We start from the raw sequence: 16,191 nt of genomic DNA, 5'->3' as shown, positions 1-16,191 counted from the left end.
TAATCGCAAATCCTAACAATGAACAATAAAGGGACTAATAAAAAATTTTCAGTATAATTAGATCTGTTCAAAACTCCGCCTGTAGCCCTTCCGGGGGCTAATTCTTATCCAATCAACGCTAGTCGATAGTGCAAGAATACTCCAGTATCTTCCCATGTAAAAACTATAAATACACTAACGTGTTTCTTATTGTGCTTCTTACTTCCATTTACCATTGTTATTTGGAATATAATTTCTTTCCTGTTCAACCGTGTTCTGATTTGGGGACTTATCGAGTGAATTTATGTCAAAGAATACTAAGCAATGTGAGAAATTATAACAGTGTTGTAATCCGAACTATCCTTTCGTCTGGTCTTCAAGTATTCTTTCTATACCGTAACTTTGATACACTGAAACTCTCCCCTCCATTCAACGACCTTGACGTTTTTGACGCCACGTTCCTCCACATACTACTTACAAGCAATCTTTTGACTAGTATCCACCTCACTAATTCAGACAAACTAGTAAAATTGTCCGTATTTATGTCAGCAAATACATAGCCGCGCAACTACATCAATATTGTCAGTCAGTCTCAACGTGAAATCTAGTAGGTACATTAATTCAAGTTGCCACACTTCATCCGCTTCAAGAGATGAAGTCCCAAATCCCTTAATAATAAGAGAAATAACAGTACAACTAGCAATAAGATTATATGAAGAGGTTCGAAATCTGGTCTATGACCAAGGAAGATGATTAAGATTTTAATATTGTAGCTCATTTCCTTTACATTCATCGGAAAAGAAGTATACAGTTTTTCAAAGGTAAGAGATTCTTCTATCCATCTCCCTACATCCTTCATTATTACCCCCATCTTCTTACCATCAATCAAAAAACTTAATTTCAACTAATCATTCAAATACCTACTCTCTGAATAGTGAGATGTTAATATTCAATTGTAATGACCAACATGACTACAGTCTCTTACATTTAATGATGAACTTGGTACAACCTTCAAAGGCATTGAAATACAATTCCTAAACAAATTGAAAATTTGTAAGGATAAGATTTTTCTGTCACTATGTAATATGAGATCTTAATCATTTTGAATGACCTAACAACATTGAAAGTAACACGATCTTTATTAAGAGCAAATGACATAAAAATCACAAGAATCCAATCAAACGAATCGTTTTCTAAAGAAAAAAATTTGATTTAATAATTAAGATCATGAATCAATTGAAGCTAGACTACTATGGAAAACCTAGGAGCACTGGACGGTCGTTTCGTCCTATTGTGGGACTCCTCGGTAGTGCGCATCCTCGATTCCATTCCGCAGGGTTCATTACCCCATCTTGTAGGATGACAAATACATGTCATATATACACTGTAATTCATTAAACTTTTGATATGTTCCAGTTGACAAATTAAAGACTTAAAGTTTCAATATTATTCCTGGAAATTGTTTACTTCCGGTTGTAGAATATAACTTAGATCGATTTTATCCAAGAGCCATTATTATTTATTTAGTTTTTTTTTGTCAGATATTAATATTGATTGTAAGCAATGATGGATAGTGGCTAGTAATGGAATCCAGGACGCGAGTCCTGGGAAATAGGAGCAAATATGAAAAGGATGAATAACAACTGGGAAAACCTTTCCAGTTTTTCCCAGGATAGGGTTGGATGGAGAATGCTGGTGGGCGGCTTATGCTCCTCCACAAAGGGTAACAAGCATCATTGCTCAATTGTGTGTGTGTGAGTAAAATTTTAACGTGATAATAGATAAGTTGTACAAATTTTTATGTCCCACAGTCTGGTGTAGCATTTACTATTCTACCATGCTTTTATGAATTATTCTAACTTTTAGGCAGATCAACTAATCTATCCTTTTTAAGTCCTTATTCCAAATATAAATTTAGCCTTGTTATTTGTTCGTTTGTAACTTTTATTGTTTCTATGACTGAAGGTGTGTGTGTGTGTGTTTGTATGTTTGTCGCTTATTCTCTTTATCACATGCCTAACTTTGTTTTTTCCTGTCTGACTTGTAAATATTAGACTATGGTTTAAATAAACAGAGTTGATACATTTACGTACTTCATTTTATATCTCTCCATCTAAGTGAATAACACGATGGAGTTTGAAGTGAAAGGTACTGGGTTCGATTTCCAATGTGAACATCAACTCTGAGATGTAGGTACATCCAGATGACGAGTCCCAAATGAGAAGAAACGCGCATCAAACTGGATTCCACTACTGGTCACTATCCATCTATCTTTGCTTATAATACTTGTGAATTATGGTTATATCGAGGTAATATGCACAGTATGCACATATGGCCAATAAGAGACTGACCAGTTGCAGTCCTAAACATCAATGGCAAGATTCAAACAAGTAACACTAAGTGGATCTAATCCAACTTATGTTTCAAAGCAAAGATGGATAATGGCTAGCAGTGGAATTAAGTTTGAGGCGCGTTTCGTCCTATTTGAGACTCGTCAGCTGGAAGATACAAGTAAACCATAACAAGTGAATAACTTAAGTTTCATTTGAATTTGTATTACCGCTATCACCTAAACCGAAGTTAATCTAAGTATAATATACAAAATCAAATTGAGGATTTATGTTTATGATTCATTCATTGTTCATTGGTTCGTTTGTTACGAAATCAGATCGCCGTTTATAAGAAAGTTAAAGTTCATACACACGGAACGATCAATGAATATGAATGAGCTAACTATATATTTATTCACCCTAATAGCTACAACATACTCGCCTAACTAAACTCTAACTCATCAACCCACTTCCATATCCCTAATTTAGTATTTTTTTAGTTAATGATCAGAATAGCAGAATAAAGAAGCCATGAAGAAGGGGAGCTATCTTTGGAAACATTGCTTCAAATTTCGTACATTACTAACGTTTAGCTTTGTCTATACTATACACCACAAGCTTTCATTTGATGTATGGTTCACTGTGATACCCTTTTCTATTCCAAGGATATTGTAATTGCAACATAACCTTTCGTACTCTTTTTTTTACAAGTATTTTTGGATTGTGGTTGTGTTAGTCATCTATTCATTCACGTATCCTCCTATACTAATCTGAATCAGAAATTGGGAGTAATTTTAAGTTTGAGGTTGTGAACATTGTTGAATTTTATTGAAATCATGAACCGATCAATGTTAGACCGCCATAGAAAACTCGGAAGTACTCGATGACCATTTCGTTCTAGTGTGGGGCTCCTAGGGAGTGCAAATTCACGATCCTTCTCGCAGTATTTGATCCAGGAACCTTCGATCTACAGAATAAGCGCTCGTGTGCGAGATCAAAGGTTCTAGGTTTGAATCCCTTGTGTAGGATCGTGGACACATACTGTTGAGGAGTACTAGCCTAGGGTGAAATGGCCATCGAGTGCTTCCGGGTTTTCAGTGGCAGTCTAACATTCATAAGTTTATGAGTTCAAGGAAAATTAGAAATAAATCGAATAGCGTTCTACATGACTCGTCCTAACTCTTTCGCTTCTTAACCAGTCAAGTAATAGAGTACTTTTCGTCACTCTGCTCAAGACCGTTAGTCCGAATTCGAACTCATGAATTTCCAACATCAAGATCGAACAGTCAGCCTATCGTATCTAAGCCTGAACCTAGGTCTAGACAAGTTTTGCCTTGTATATTATCGGGAGTCAGACCAAGTAGGTAACAGTTAATTAGAATATATTGGTCATTATTTATGCTGAATTATTTATTCACTGTTATTTGATCACATTTTCACTCAAAATCGTATTTCAACTAATAGCGTTTTCTGATTGGCCGAAAATCTGTCAAGGTCGTCGGTGAAGGTTCTTCTTACCAAATAGAATTAGTCATCATTCAAACTTTAAAGTTAAACAACTGATTAACAAAATTCATGAAATTTCTGAATTCTCAGAAAGGGTTTTGTGAATATTTTAGTAATCTTATAGTTGAATTCATGAGACAATTGAAGCTAGTCCACCATGAAAAACCTGGAAGCAACCGGACGGCCATTTCTTCCTAGTATGGGACTCCTCAGTAGTGCGTATCCAAAATCCAGCTTAACGATATTCGAACCCAGGATCTATCGGTCTCGTGAGCGAACGCTTAACCTCCAGACAACTGAGCCAGTATCTGAATTAGTTTCTTCAGTGATTAAGTTGTATGATAGATTGTCTAAATTTGTTCTTTAGTAGTATTAATCTTGTATAAAAAGTCAACATTGACAGTAAAGCGATTATCCTGGTTTCCTAGTTTCTTTCAAGGGCATTTACTTGTGATCACTGTATTTCTTTTTTCTAATCATTTCCCCCCCCACTCCCCACCCCAATTTGTAAGTAAAACACACATTAGGATCTGTATAATTTAATTGTATCGGGGTGGTGTCTCATAGATACTATAATTTTCTATCTGTTACATAGTAATCCAAAAATGATACCTTCAGGCTACTTAATCAATCAATCAATAATTATTATCCATCTTGATTAAAGTAGAATATTTTTTTTGGTTGTTTCCTTTACAATTCATATCATTATGTAACTATTCTATTGTATCCATATGGGAATTCCAAAAGCCCAAACCAAAACAACAATAACCACAACAACAAACGATTTTCTATAGTCCAATAAAAAAAAATAAGTTCATATATACATATATAATCCTATTTTGACTTTTTGTTTTATTGAGGGGGTGAAAAAAAAGGAAAAAAATTTTTTCGTTCAAGGTCACAATTTTGTTTTTTCTCTGATTTTGTTTTTCTCACTCTTAAATCAGAGAGAGAGAAAATGTATGTGGGTATATTGAACATTAAAGAACATGTAGAATATATATATATATATATCTTATGATGAAAAACATCCAGCTGACGAGTCCCAAAATAGGACGAAACACACGTCAAACTGGATTCCACTACTATCCATCATCCATTTATCTTTGCTCAAAATGTTTGTGAATTAAAGCAATATTGAGGCAATACGCACAGTATGCATATATGGCCGATAAGAAACTGATAAATTGCAGTCCTAAAAACATCAATGGGAAGATTCAAAAACAAAGAAAACCAAGTGAATTTAAACTTCACCCCATTGCCCATGTAACTAGCTATCAGGTCTCAGTAGCTGAGTAGATAACGCGATGATGTTTGAAGCGAAAGGTACTGAGTTCGAGTCCCAGAATGAACATGAACTCTGTGATATAGGTACATCCAGTTGACGAGTCCGAAATAGAACGAAACGCATGTCAAACTGGATTCTACTGCTAGCCATTATCCATCCATCTTTGCTTATTATACTTGTGAATTAAGGTTATATCGAGTCATCGAGGAGTCATTAGGATAGCTGTCTCTTCTTAGTATGAGACTTCTCAAAAGTCTGCACCTATGACTTCAAAACTAAATGTTGAACTCAGGAACTTCGGTCTAGATCACAGTGGCTTAAGCTGTAAATCACTGACACAACATTCACTTGCTCGCATGTTTAACTTTAAAGAATTAGTGAAACCACCTTTCAATGTAGTTGGTGGGAAACTACCTTACACTAGGCATAGTTGGACTTCGGTGGTCAAGTTTTCTCACTAGTATTCTAGAGTTACTCCTCGAAGTTAGTCACTAGAGAACACATGATTAATTACTATGAGAGTTTGTAAGGCTTATTTTAATTTCATCAAAACTTGATCAACTGTCAAATTCATACCTCCCTATTGTTAGCTAAATGAAGCATTTACCGATATACGTCACTTAATCGTGAAGTCCCTTAGTTGTTGCCATAAAATCGTATTATTTCAAATAACCTGAGCATATGTCTACTAGTTAAACATCTTTTAATCAAAAGAAACAGAGATCGAGTTAGAGATAATAGAGTACAAATTCATTTTGTATTGTTTATTTGAATCTTCCTATTGATCTTTAGAACGGAAACTGATTAGTCTCTTATTGGCATATGAGGATCCTGTTCGCATCGCCTTGATATTGCCTTACATCGGGACTCAGTAGCTAAGTGGATGGCGTTTGAAGTGAACGGTACTGGTTTCAAGTCCCTGAGTGAACATGAAATCTGGGATGTAGGTACATTTAGCTGACGAGTCCAAATAGGACAAAATGTAAATTCTATATTTCACTGTTAGTCCCATTCCATCTGCTGTATATAAATTTCAAAATTTGAAAATTCCCATATTGTGATTTAGAACAATATATCTAAGTGAACAATATTGTTTTTGATTAGATCCTCATCACACAATGACTTGGATTGTTCACTCGAATTCTTATACCTCTGCTATGTGTAAGAGACGAGATCGAACGCCATAAAGAAAACTGGTAGGAATATTGTAAATAACTTTAAATGATTTATTTCTATGTACTATATGATCGCTATCGATCAAACGTGATAGAACCGAGCTGCGTTTTGTCTTGATAGTACCTTTTCCTAACCACGACGAGAGGTGTTCACTAACTCTTTGGTTCAGTTGTCTGGTAGTGCCACAAACATAGCTTTCTTCACAGGAGCAGCTTAATTCGTAGATACACATAGAAGTGTCATAATCGGGTAACTTATGCTTTAGTTGAGGAATCGCCATAGATCAGGTGGAGTATGATATACAGAGGTCGGCTGAATTAAACGTTCTCTTCACTGATCTAGTAAGTCTGTCACGTAGTACATCACCAGCTACATCTCCATTGGATTGCAGCTTCAGGAAGAGAGGTTTCTTACTAGCTGTATATATCGCTATTTTCTTGTTTGGTACACGCAAGTGTTTCTTCAGAAAACCTTGTGGATAACGCATTTCAACATTAGCTCTAACTTTTTGTTAATTGCATTGACCAATCATATCTTCCTAGCTCTATTTGCTAAACATTTAACTAAGTTTCTCTTACAGTGAATGAGTACAAATCTCAAGGAATGTGTGTACTGGCTTGATGAAGAACTTTTTCAATGCACACTTCTACTGATAGAACTACTCTCTTTTCTGTTTAACAAAACGTCGAGGAAATGTAGTTTATTATCAAGTTTCACCTCACACTTAAATTTGGTTGCTAAATATCTATTGTTAAGTAGCTCTAAGAGTTCTTTTCCAATGTTCTGATTGACAATAATGAAAGTATCATCAACGTACCGACGATAGAAGTCAAGCTTATCGACAACATATTTGAGAGATCCTTTTTCTAGTTTCGCAAGGAAAAAATCAGCAAGGATAGGACCTAAAGGTGAACTCATAGCTATACCGTCAATTTGTTTATAATATGTGTTATTAAAGACAAAATGGACATTCATTGTACATTTCAGAAGCGACTCTATAAGAATAACCTCAGGAATTGATATATAGATATGTTTTTCAAGTAGTTGTTGGCACTTAAAGTCCATAGTCTCAGTTAATGGTACATTAGTGAACAATAAAGTAACATCTAGAGTTATCATCCGTTCCCCATTTAAGTTCATATGTTCAACTTTCGAAATGAAGTCGAAAACATCTTTCACACTTCTGTTGATGATTAGTTCGTGTGAAGGATCTAGGATTCGAACTTACCACTTTACAGTATTATGATAAGGTGAATTATACATAAATAAAACTGGACGAGGAGAAAGACCTGTCTTGTGAATTTTGGGTAAACCATAGAGTCGCGAGGTGTTCAATCCAGTGGGTTTAAGTGGATCGTGTTTAGTTCCTTAAATGAATTAGTCAGTTAGTCCAATTATCTGAACATTTCTTACTACGTAATCTTAGCATTTTTATGAATATTATTTCAGTGTCTATATTCTTTTTTCTAATCAATGACCTATTTTCTATTATGTAACATTGATTGAATGCGCACTGCTGAGGAGTCCCAAAATAGAACAAAACGGCCGTCCAGTGCTTCCAGGTTTTCCATGGTGGTCTAGCTTCAATCGGTTCATGATCTCAACTATCAAAATTGATTCAAACTTTTATTATTCTTATCACAATTAGTACACTTATCATCACACTACCAATTTGTACTTATTTGCTTATTATGTAATCTATTCCACTATTATCATTGACTCATAAACTGCCTTGATTGGTTTAATCATTTCGTATATGCATATCAATATTATTGTTTATTAGAGTAAAGCCTGATTAGGACAAAAATACATGTTATTGTGATACAGGAAAACTAGTCAAAACTAATAATTTGATATAGTTGAGATCATGAATCAATTGAATCTAGACCACCATGGAAAACCTGAAAGCACTAGTGACTGGCTCCACGAGGTATTTCCTAGAGTTCTAGTGGGAAGCAGTAACCAGTGGAGTTCAACCATGTCTGTTGAGAGATATCAACTCACTGAAAACAATGGTGAATGGTTGCTCAATTTCGTGGATTGGTTGAAGTTAGACATTAACTTCGTTGGGTGCAGGCCGGCTCAGTGGTCTATCAGTTAAGTGCCCTGGCGCGAGACTGATTGGTCCTGCATTCGAATCCCGCGTGTTGGATAGTGGATGAACACTAGTGATGAATCCCATACTAGGACGAAACGGCCGTCCACTGCTTCCAGGTTTTCCATGATGGTCTAGCTTCATTTGACTCATGATCTCTACTACATAAAATTATTAGTTTTGACTAGTTTTCCTGTATCACAATAACATGTATTTTTGTTATATGTATACAGTCGTTCTGTTTCAATTTTGCTCTCGTTCAATATCCAAATCTGTTCTTCAGTGATGGAGAAGATTTGTAGCTCAAGTGGATGATTTTTATGGAGTTTTGTTCTTTGAGCTGAATGGTTTGGTTGTGGAGCTTTCATTGTCCCTCTGAACGACTTCATCAGCAAAGTTCTACCTTTCTAAGTTTCAATCATATAGGGTTTGTTTGTAAAGAATTATGCATGTCCTATACCGAATTATAAAGTTTTCAATAGATCTTATGTGTGAAGGCCGTCCAGTGCTACCAGGTTTTCCATGGCGGTCTAGCTTCAATTGACTAATGATTTCAACTCTATAAAGCTCTTCTATGTCTTAAAATAATTTCAGTGATTTATACTGAGAAATCACCTTAGTACAGACTGAACAAGTCTCAAGTTACATCAATGGAACCAGAGTAGTTCCTAATACTCATGTTATTGGTACGGTTAGTGTTAGGTCGGCTTACAATAAACCCTATCAGAGCCTCCAGAGAGGCTCATAAAGAGCCCAACCAATCAGCGATTAGTTAGAAGCTATGCTACTAAAATAACGAGGTCCTGATTGGCTGTTAACATACTGCTACTATGGAATCTCAAGGTCTTTTAATTACTATAAAACCCCTGTTTTTTCTGTACATAATGAACCTTGTAGTAAAGTGCTTCTCTGATACTCGTGTCTTCTCTCTGGTCTTTCAAGTCGCTGAGTAGTGCTAGCCTGGGGTTATCCGAATAGCTAGGATCCGAATAAAGCGTTCAACCTACGAGACATAACAGTGGCGACGGGGATTTCGGCAAAAAAAAACAATTGTTGTCGGGGTTTTTGGCATTGATGTTTTAGGACTGAAACTGGTCACTCTTATTGGCATATGTACATACTGTGCGCATTGCCTAGATATAGCCTTATTTCACAAGCATTGTAAGCAAAGATGGATAGTGTCTAACAGTGGAATCCAGTTTGACGTGCGTTTCGTCCCATTTTAGGACTCGTCAGTTAGATGTATCTACATCGAGAGAAATGGTAAATTAATAGATACAGTGTTATCAGTGAAAGTGATGTAATATTAGGCAGAGAGAATGATTCAAGAAAAAAGAGAGAATTCACAAAAATAATTTAGGAATTCAATATCTGATAGGTACGCCAAGACAGTGAACGTATTTATACCATTGTGATCGAGTATGAACCATATCACCCTGCATCTCTGATCATTGGTTACGATCATCATAAATTAATAATCTTTATCTATCGACATTGCTTGGTTCATCACTTATTGACTTTATGGATTAATGTCACTTTTTGATTTGGCCCCTCCCAGTTTTCTTCTAAACAACTCCTCAACCAACAGATAACAGGTGTCGAGATTGGCAGTTGTTGAGTTTAAATAATGTGCACTATACTCACAATATCCAATGAAGATTAACGTCAAATATCGAACTCTTCATAAGTAGGTTGAAATACTTACTTAAGATGTATATATATTACGTTAGATAATTAGAACTATAAGAAGTAACATTGTGATGTGTTCCTACTGATGTTGGCAGACATAAGTAGTATGTTTCATTAGTCAAAAATAAAATGCCTGGCGGTAAAAGGCTAAGCAGATAGAAGAAAAGAGAATGATGAGTGTAGAAATGAGAGATATTATAGTAATTTTAATAGTTGAGATCATGAATCAATTGAAGCTAGGTCACCATGGAAAGCGCTCACGTGCGGGACTGATAGGTCCTAGGTTCGAATCTCATGAGGCGGGATCGTGGATGCGCACTGCTGAGAAATCCGGTAATACGGTGAAACGGTCGTCCAGTGTTTCCAGGTTTTCCACGGTGGTCTAGTTTCAATTGATTCATGATCTCAACTATTAAAATTTAAATATCACTCAAAGGTCTTTCATAAATTAATCTCATCATATCAATTATCATCAACATCAAAATAACATGAATCAAACAATGATCTAAAATTGTAAGTAAAGATGGATAACTGCTGGCAGTGGAATCCAGGACGCGCGTTTCGTCCTATTTCGGACTCGTCAGCTAGATGTACCTACATCTCAGAGTCGATTTTCACTCTGGGATTCGAACCCAGTACCTTTCACTTCAAACACCATCGCGTTATCCACTCAGTTACTGAGTCCTGATAGCTTGTAAATTAAGGCTCTATCGAGGCAATGTGCACAGTATGCACATATGCCAATTAGAGACTGATCAGTTGCAGTCCTAAACATCAATAGGAAGATTCAAACAAACAATACTAAGTGAATTTAATGATCTTAAATGTTACGAATATTCAAATTTTATGAGATCTTTAATACACCGGGAGATTGAAGCACATATGAAAAGGATGAATAACAACTGGAAAAAACTGAGAAAGATTACCCAGGACAGGATTGAATGGAGAATACTAGGTGGATGGCCTATACTCCTCAACGAGGGGTAACAGGTGTAAGTAAGTAAGTAAGTAAGTATGAGATCTTCTTGTTCAATGTTGAAAGTTAATAAATATACTTATCATGATATTCTAATGAGATGGTTACTATCTCATTGAACACAAATGGGAACGTACAATGAATACGTTAATTGCAAAATGTCAAAAAATCGTCTCAAACTTCATTGTTCCTACATTTTCATATCAATTACTTTCTGTTCTTGTTCTTTTCTCCACGATCCTTTCAAGCTTCTGATGCTAGACATTCTATTCCTGATTTTTATTTATTAATTTAAACACATAAATATTGGTACAAGGAAGCACCAGATAAATATGCGCCATACAAATTTCATTCGATTTGCTTGAGGGCTGTGATACTGCCCAGGTGCCCGAACTGAAGCAGATGATTTTCTTAGGGGACCACACCCGGAGCTTTTGACCTAAAGATCTGATCCACAAGGGAGTGGAGCATCGTGAGGAGATGCACTCATATGGTAGTCGGTGACCAACGATTGATTCATACGCCATTTGTTTCCTCAGGATACTGGAGCCCATGTGCACCATTGGTTTGGAATCAATGTTTTCCAACTCCCCTAGGTGGACTCGCCTTGTCCACCAACCCGGTTAAAGCGCCGGACATTCGCTTTTCGTCCTCTCAATTTCGTAAACAACACCCCCGTCACGAGAAGGCAGTGAGTAGGACTTCCTTGACAGAGGCTATATATTCGCTGGCCATGTGAGAGCATTTCGAGAGGGAGAGTGGACTCTCCCCACTCTCGGCCGTACCAGGGCATTTGAATAATATCTGATTAATATGACATAATACTTATATTGATATAAGTAGCATACACCACATTGCTATTAAAAGTGAGACATCGCTTAAAAATTAATATTAAACTAGTGAAACTTATTGAGAATTCGTTCAAGTCGAAAGGTAACAAAAATCTCTTCAGTTCGTATTATTCAAACTAATTGATCCAATGACAAATCAAGGACAAATTGAATGAAATAGACTGTAATAAAAGTAAAAGAAACACCATAGTTGAATTCATGAGTCAATTAAAACTACACCATCATGGAAAGCCTGAAAGCACTGGATGATGGGATCGTGAATGCACACTGTTCAAGAGACTCATATTAGTGTCTACATGTTTTCCATGATGGTCTAGCTTTAATTGACTCACTGCTGAGGAGTCCCATACTAGGACGAAACAGACTTAAAACACTGGTTCCAGGTTTCCATGGTGGTCTTACTTTAATCGACTCATGAATTCAACTGTTAAATTACTAAAATCTCCACAAAACCCCCCTTCTGATAATATATTCATATCAACCAATGATCAAACGTTACAATCCTTTGAGAGCCATAGCAACACATTTAGGTTATAGTACAATCTATAGATACTAATAAAGACTAAAATTATTGACCAATGAAAGGATTATAATTAAATCCAAGGTTTATGAAATAACCAACCAAATTATCTGTGCAGATAGTGGACAGTATAATTCGACAAAAATAACCAATCAGATCGTGTGTGCTGATAAAACAAAATTAATTTTTTATAGTTTTTCTACAAAAAAATATTATAATAGTTGAGATCATGAGTCGTACTGCTGACTGTACAGAGGTGTGAAGGCGGTAAATTGTTTCCTTTAGAGAACTAGCACAAAAATGATGCTGCCTTCCTACAAGGAGGGGTAGAGTTAGAAAACGTCGACCCTAAAAATGCACACTTCGCTTAATCCCACGGATATCCGTCACCGGCGATAAGATCTCAACAAGTACAAATCTAACATGAAAATTACTCAGAAGAAGGTCGTGTGTATGTATACATACTACCTCAAATTACAATAAGGAAATGAGTATGAATACATACATAAATATAATATTGAAATTAACCTAGCCCCCAAAAACCCTGGCACGGCCGACAGTGAGGAAAGTGAGGTCTCCCTCTAGAAACGCTCTCGAATGTCCACACGTATACAGCCACTAACAGGGAAGTCCTACTTACTGCCTTCTCGTGGCATTACTGTTGTTTATAAAATTGAGAGAACGAAAAGCGAATGTTTAGCGCTTTAACCTGGTTGGTGGATAAAGAGCATCCACCCACGGGAGTCAGAAAACTTTGATTGCAAACCAATGGTGTACATGAGTTTCATGATCTTAAGAAAACAAATGGTATATGCACCTATTGTCTGTAACTAGCTACATTGAGACTGTATCTCCTTACGTTGCTCCACTGCCTTGTAGATGTTCAAATAAATAAATAACCTAGCAACATAGAATAAAGTACCTTTAACATGAAATATCATAATATTTTATTCATGAAAAGAATTTTTTAACTTTGTAACTTACCAATTTCTTCTAATTTTTTCTTATATATCTCTTTAATATTTTATCCAAAGAATCCACAGCAACAACAACAAAAAAGATAAACGATTATTATATGCACAAAAAAACACAAAAATAATAGTCGATATGTTGAGTTTTTTAAATTCAAATTGACCGCCAATAATCAAAACACAAAATAAAACAAGATTCAATAATCAATTTGCTTTTTTGTGGGGGGGGGAAAGGGGTTCAATGAATCTTTCCAAGTTTGATGTTGATTTATGGTAAACAAAAAAACGTTTGTTTCTAATAATGATAAAGATGATGTATTGAATAATGTGAATAGTAATAATATAACTTTGTTGCCAAGTTGAAAGTGAAAAAATATATAATGAATGGATAAAATAAGGTTTTTTGATTTTCTATACTGAATCACTCTATCATGGTTATCAACTAAAAAAATTTTCCTTATTTTCTTTGAATTAAAAAAAATTTTTTTTTGGAATTTAACCAACTGAATTTAACCTGATTGTATATATATAAAAGTTAGACATATACATTTGTATGTATATATCTATATATACTTATGTACATTATTTGTATCTATGCTTATTTAACTGTAATATCATTGCCCCCCTCCCTCCCTCCTTCCCCCTAAACGTTGGGTAACAGAGATAATCATAATAATCATAACAGTAATAATAAAAATTATTATGATTATTATTATTATCACACAGAAACCGTGTAGAATATAAAAATTGAGTAAATGATAGTCTGTATTATTGGCTGGGTTGGTTTCATATCGGTTAGACTATGAATGAGTGGATGAGTGAGGGAGTGAGTACAAACACGTAGACACTATGTCCATTGACTTATATTGTTGTATATGGATATACATATCCGCCTAAGTGTGTTACTATGACATCATGGTTAATATTTTCTGTCTTAATAATCTATAAATTGACTATACTTTGGTGAATATCTTAATGAATCTTTGTTTTACTACTTTATGCCTCTTTTGAATAAAGTTTGATTATGTCCAAGATGAATACTACTATAATTATTATAAGTAGTAGTTTTCTATTCATTTAAATAAAGAAGTAGAATTAGTTTAAATGAAATGAGATAAACATAGATAGAATATACAACAAACAGATAGACATAGGGTAGGGATAACTTATGTACATAGATGATTGTAGGTTTTCGTAATAAGAAATTATATTGGTTAGTTATGAGATAGACAAATAAAATATTGGAAATGAACAAAAACAAATTATGTAATCATTTGATTGACTAAAAGGAATAGAATTACAAGATGAAAACAATTATATTATTATAAGCGAATGGTACTGGGTCCGAGTTCCAGAGTGAACGTCAACTCTGAGATGTAGGTACATCCAGCTGACGTGTCCCGAATAGGATGAAACGCACATCGAACTGGATTCCACTGCTAGCTACTATCCATTTTGGCTTATAATGTTTTATATAGTTGAGATCATGAGTCAATTGAAGCTAGACCACCATGAAAAACCTGGAAGCACTGGACGGCCGCTTCATCCTATTGTGGGACTCCCCAGCAGTGCGCATTCACGATCCCGCCTCATGAAAGTCGAACCCAGGACCTACCAGTCTCGCGCCAGAACATGTGAATAAGGGCAATATTGAGGCAATATACACAGTACGCACATATGACCAATAAGTGACTGATCAATTGCAGTCCTAAACGTCAATGAAAAGACTCAACTAAACAATACCAAGTGAACAGTAAGATTTACTGTAAAATCTCGGACTTAGATTCTTAGTATGTCGCGTAATAGTTGAGCACTAGAACGCTAGAATCCTCCCAATTCGCAAAATCAGAAGATAGAAGACAAGTAGAAGGAATGTTAATTCAAACAATGTCCATTATGGTACAAGACTGTCAGGTATTTATAGTTTTTAGTAGAAACGAAATCATCATTATAGTTATCCATTCCGCACACAGGGAGTTATTAACATTGTCCAATAGGGAAGCTACAAGCAGTGATTTTAGAATATTCTTCTAAAAGATGATTGGATGGAATATGTTCGACTCCTTCGTCAACTTCACCTGTGCATCGTCCTCACACTTACCAATAACATCATTTGTGTTTATTTTGATTTTGATGACAGTATGTAAATAATTATTGGGGAAACGTTGATTTCTGTGCAAGAAAACATTAGAATAAACATAGATATACTTATATTTGTATGTAAGATAAGCACTTGATTATCATCACCGTGGAATGTAGTTGTAATACAATGTTGACAAATCATGAATCTGTATTTTATAGGTAAAGATGGATGGTGGCTAGCAGTGGCATTCAAGGCAAGTGTTTTGTCTCATTTGAGACTAGTCATTTGAATGTACCTGCATCCCAGAGTTGATGTTTACTCCAGGACTTAAGGTAATATAGAGTCCATCCGAACATGAAGTACATATGCCAATAAGAGATTGATCAATTGCAGCTCTAAACATCAGTGAGAAGATATAACCAAACAATTTTAGAGCTTATACTAAGAACTGACTATAGTTAGACCATCATTGTAGACTACAACGCATTGAATAACTCTCTAGTCATAATAGAAGCACATAGTTGAGAAGTTTCAAGCGAAAGTTAAAAGGCTGTTTAAAGCTTATTAGTTTTCAATGATTGTCTAATTCAGTGCCAATTCGTAATATGAACCTTAAAGTTTGTACATTGTATAAAGTCTCTGATAGGTAAAAGGGTAAGCAATACAAGATGTTGGGGATGTTAGATCCCCAGAAATCACTTGGTAAATATCTTATTTTTGTAATTTT

The 16,191-nt window shown here is 35.4% G+C and overlaps 1 protein-coding gene across 1 annotated transcript in view; it reads right to left on the bottom strand.

The window, feature by feature from the left end:
- Positions 1-13,866, bottom strand: part of Smp_158990 (neuronal calcium sensor, putative) — a gene marked incomplete at its 3' end in the record, with an annotated part of 58,094 nt that extends 44,228 nt beyond the window's left edge. Inside the window, exon 1 of the mRNA XM_018797220.1 lies at positions 13,395-13,866. The remainder of the gene's footprint in view (positions 1-13,394) is intronic.
- Between the last annotated feature and the right edge of the window lie 2,325 nt (positions 13,867-16,191).

The sequence above is a fragment of the Schistosoma mansoni genome (genome assembly GCF_000237925.1).
Source record: "Schistosoma mansoni, WGS project CABG00000000 data, supercontig 0167, strain Puerto Rico, whole genome shotgun sequence".
NCBI classification, from domain to species: domain Eukaryota; kingdom Metazoa; phylum Platyhelminthes; class Trematoda; order Strigeidida; family Schistosomatidae; genus Schistosoma; species Schistosoma mansoni.
Note: the sequence above shows the minus strand (reverse complement) of the source record. Positions and strands in the feature narration are given on the sequence as shown.